The 4,919-nt window shown below is 45.4% G+C and overlaps 1 non-coding gene across 1 annotated transcript; it reads right to left on the reverse strand.

Moving 5' to 3' along the window:
* Nucleotides 1-4,629: 4,629 nt before the first annotated feature.
* On the reverse strand, nucleotides 4,630-4,702 carry TRNAF-GAA. The gene has a single exon. It is a non-coding gene; the product is annotated as a tRNA-Phe (tRNA).
* Between the last annotated feature and the right edge of the window lie 217 nt (nucleotides 4,703-4,919).

Here is a 4,919-nt window from a genome sequence, read left to right on the forward strand (position 1 = left end):
AAAGTTGACTGGCCAAGATCCTCTAGCTTTCCCCTGCTGATGCCAAGGCTTTTTCTCAGCTCATTTCACCACCCTCTGTCATGCAGGGGTTGGGGTTATCACAGGTGTTACCCGAAATTGGGCCAGCTCGTAAGCTTAGGGAGGACTAATGACCCACCAGAGTTTGGCAGAAAGCAGCACGTTTATGATATTGATAGCTAAGCTCAAAAGAAGGGGGAGGTCACACTCACACTCGCATACTCACGCTCCCAGGACAGGCACGGCACTGGAGATGTCAGGATTCTTCAAGGTAAGTGTCCCACATTGCAGCGATGGATGGTGCGATGAAGGTAAGTCTTCCCGAGGCATGATGGAATGCAACGTGGTGAACCACTGGTCCGGCGGTCCGGGCGAAGGGCCTTCACTGGAGGTACAAGCTTGTGAGTGCACTCCTGAGCACATGGCCCCTTCCCCTTTTAAGGACCTGCGCCTCATGGCCTGCGACTAGAGATGACTTGGCTGCATCTGGTTGGTCACACTCCACCTTGGGCAGTGTCTATGCTCTGGGTGTGTGAGTGTTGCCTAATTAGAGTCCCAGACCCCTTGTCTACCTGGGAGCTCTTCTGATCTTCCAGCTGTTCAACCAGCCCATTCATCCCACAAGCATTCCAGGAGGGAGGGGGAGGGGGAAAGCCACTTCACAGGTATTCAGAGAGGGAGAGGAGACAAAAGCAGGAGTGGGGGAAGTATAACAGACCTTTTGAGCATACAGGTTATACATAGCATAGTCATACAGATCATAGAGATCACTGCTGCTCCTACAACAGCAGGAACAGGCCAGTAGGAGCTGGGAAAAGTAATCCACCATGTTTCTGGCTGGTTTCAAACCAGGGACCTTTTGCATGTTAGGGAAATGTGATAACCACTACACTTCAGAAACTCTGTCATAGTGTTCTGACCCTCCCTTCATAAGAATGGCCCTACTGGGTCAGACCAAAGGTCCATCCAGCCCAGTATCTTGTCTGTCAACAGTGGCCAATGCCAGGTGCCCCAGAGGGAGTGAACCTAACAGGTAATGATCAAGTGATCTCTCTCCTGCCATCCATCTCCACCCTCTGACAAACAGAGGCTAGGGACATGGTTCCTTACCCATCCTGGCTAATAGCCATTAATGGACTTAACCTCCAATAATTTATCTGCAAAAATAACGAGGAGTACTTGTGGAACCTTAGAAACTAACAAATTTATTTGAGCATAAGCTTTTGTGGGCTAAAACCCACTTCATCAGATGCATGCAGTGGAAAATACAGTAGGAAGCTATATATATACACACAGAGAACATGAAAAAAATGTGTGTTGCCATACACACTATAACAGGGGTTCTCAAACTATAATGAGAGCAATCAGTTAAGGTGAGCTATTATCAGCAGGAGAAAAAAAACCTTTTGTAGTGATAATCAGGATGGCCCATTTCCAACAGTGGACAAAAAGGTGTGAGTAACAGTAGGGGGAAAATAAACATGGGGAAATAGTTTTACTTTGTGTAATGACCCATCCACTCCCAGTCTTTACTCAGGCCTAATTTAATGGTGTCCAGTTTGCAAATTAATTCCAATTCAGCAGTCTCTCATTGGAGTCTGTTTTGAAAGTTTTGGTTGTTGTAATATTGCAACTCTTAGGTCTGTAATCGAGGGACCAGGGAGATTGAAGTGTTCTCTGACTGGTTTTTGAATGTTATAATTCTTGACATCTGATTTGTGTCCATTTATTCTTTTACATAGAGACTGTCCGGTTTGGCCAATGTACATGGCAGAGGGGCATTGGTGGCACATGATGGCATAAATCACATTAGTAGATGTGCAGGTGAACGAGCCTCTGATAGTGTGGCTGATGTGATTACGTCCTATGATGGTGTCCCCTGAATAGATATGTGGACAGAGTTGGCAATGGGCTTTTTTGCAAGGATAGGTTCCTGGGTTAGTGTTTTTGTTATGTGGTGTGTGGTTACTGGTAAGTATTTGCTTCAGGTTGGGGGGCTGTCTGTAAGCAAGGACTGGCCTGTCTCCCAAGCTCTGTGAGAGTGAGGGATTGTCCTTCAGGAAAGGGTGTAGATCCTTGATGATGCGCTGGAGAGGTTTTAGTTGGAGGCTGAAAGTGATGGCTAGTGGCGTTCTGTTACTTTCTTTGTTGGGCCTGTCCTGTAGTAGGTGACTTCAGGGTACTCTTCTGGCTCTGTCAATCTGTTTCTTCACTTCAGCAGGTGTGTATTGTAGTTGTAAGAACACTTGATAGAGATCTTGTCGGCGTTTGTCTCTGTCTGAGGGGTTGGAGCAAATGCGGTTGGTCTTAGAGCTTGGCTGTAGACAATGGATCGTGTGGTGTGGTCTTGGTGAAAGCTGGAGGCATGTAGATAAGTATAGCGGTCAGTAGGTTTCCAGTATAGGGTGGTGTTTATGTGACCATTGCTTATTAGCACTGTAGTGTCCAGGAAATGGATCTCTTGTGTGGACTGGTCCAGGCTGAGGTTGATGGTGGGATGGAAATTGTTGAAATCATGGTGGAATTCCTCAAGGGCTTCTTTTCCATGGGTCCAGATGATGAAGATGTCATCAGTGTAGCGCAAGTAGAGATGGGGCGTTAGGGGACGAGAGCCGAGGAAGCGTTGTTGTAAGTCAGCCATAAAAATGTTGGCATACTGTGGGGCCATGCGAGTACCCATAGCAGTGCCACTGACTTGAACGTATACATTATCCCCAAATCTGAAATAGTTGCGGGTGAGGACAAAGTCACAATCTTCAGCCACCAGGTTTGCCGTGACATTATCGGGGATATTGTTCCTGATGGCTTGTAGTCCATCTTTGTGTGGAATGTTGGTGTAGAGGCTTCTACCTCCATAGTGACCAGGATGGTGTTTTCTGGAAGATTACCAATGGATTGTAGTTTCCTCAGGAAGTCAGTGGTGTCTCAAAGATAGCTAGGAGTGCTGGTAGTGTAGGGCCTGAGGAGGGAGTCTACATAGCCAGACAATCCTGCCGTCAGGGTGCCAATGCCTGAGATAATGGGGCATCCAGGATTTCTAGGTTTATGGATCTTGGGTAGCAGATAGAATACACCTGGTCAGATTCTAGAGGAGTTTCTGGGCAGATTTGTTCATGTGCTTTTTCAGGGAGTTTCTTGAGCGGATGGTGTAGTTTCTTTTGGTAACCCTCAGTGGGATCAGAGGGTAATGGCTTGTAGAATGTGGTGTTAGAGAGCTGCCTAACAGCCTCTCATTCATATTCCGACCTATTCATGATGATGACAGCAACTCATTTGTCAGCCTTTTTGACTATGATGTCAGAGTTGTTTCTCAAATATATTTGTTAGTCTCTAAGGTGCGACAAGTACTCCTCATTCTTTTTGCTGATACAGACTAACACAGCTACCTCTCTGAAACCTATTAATTTATCTAGTTCTCTTTTAAACCCTGTTATAGTCGTAGCCTTCATAACCTCCTCAGGCAAGGAGTTCGACATGTTGAATGTGTGCTGTGTAAAGAAGAACCTCCTTTTATTTGTTTTAAACCTGCTGCCCATTAATTTCATTTGGTGGCCCCTAGTTCTTATATTATGGGAACAAGTAAATAACTTTTCCTTATTCACTTTCTCCACACCACTCATGATTTCATAGACCTTTATCATATCCCCCCTTAGTCTCCTCTTTTCCAAGCTGAAAAGTCCTTGTCTCTTTAATCTCTCCTCATATGGGACCCGTTCAAACCCTAATCATTTTAGTTGCCCTTCTCTGAACCTTTTCTAATGCCAGTATAACTTTTTTGAGATGAGGAGACCACATCTGTATGCAGTATTCAAGATGTGGGTGTACCATGGATTTATATAAGGGCAATAAGATATTCTCCATCTTATTCTCTATCCTTCTTTTAATGATTCCTAACATTCCGTTTGCTTTTTTGACTGTACTGTACACTGCATAGACATCTTCAGAAAACTATCCATGATGACTCCAAGATCTCTTTCCTGATTAGTTGTAGCTAAATTAGCCCCCATCATATTGTATGTATAGTTGGGGTTATTTTTTCCAATTTGCATTACTTGACATTTATCCACATTAAATTTCATTTGCCATTTTGTTGCCCAATCACTTAGTTTTGTGAGATCTCTTTGAAGTTCTTTACAGTCTGCATAGGTCTTAACTATCTTGAGCAGTTTAGTATTGTCTGCAAACTTTGTCACCTCACTGTTTACCCCTTTCTCCAGATCATTTATGAATAAGTTGACTAGGATTGGTCCTAGGACTGACCATTGGGGAACACCACTAGTTACCCCTCGCCATTCTGAACACATCGATGGGCAAACCTGGAGAAAGTGGTGGCAGCCCTTCGATAGGTCAGCTGGTAGAACAAAGGACTGGAGCTGGCACTCAGGAAGTCATCCTTATGTCACCCTTCTGAATCCAGCTTGAAGGAGAGCTTCTTTTTGTTCCCCTTGAAAGAGCAAGAGAAGAAAGAAAGGTCAGGTGGGCCAACTCAGTGCAGAAGTCCATGCTGTCTTTTCTTGCTTGGAGCCCGAAATGAGGGACTCGTGGCAGGTAAAGGCACTGCTGCGCGTCCAGAAAACAGCCCACCACTGAACACAAAGGGACCAAAGAGTATGCCAAAGCCTGGGATTGAAACAGGGACCTCTAAATTTTCAGTCTAACGCTCACCCAACTGAGCTACTCCAGCATCTGAAGGGCATTTTTTTGGCCTGTTGCTTCTCTCTCCGGGATGTTTTTGTGAGCCATGGCACACAGAAAGGGCAACATTGCGAGCACCCACGAAGGCAAAATGAATTTTTGCCTGCCTTGCTCAGCTTGACTTGCTTCCTCATCCCATTCCTGCCTTAGATCCTGGGTTACCTGGTGGCTGAAGGTGGTCCATTGTCTGAAGTGGTGCCAGAGCC

This window comes from Terrapene carolina, unplaced genomic scaffold (genome assembly GCF_002925995.2).
Source record: "Terrapene carolina triunguis isolate 2854851 unplaced genomic scaffold, T_m_triunguis-2.0 Scaffold30575, whole genome shotgun sequence".
NCBI lineage: Eukaryota > Metazoa > Chordata > Testudines > Emydidae > Terrapene > Terrapene triunguis.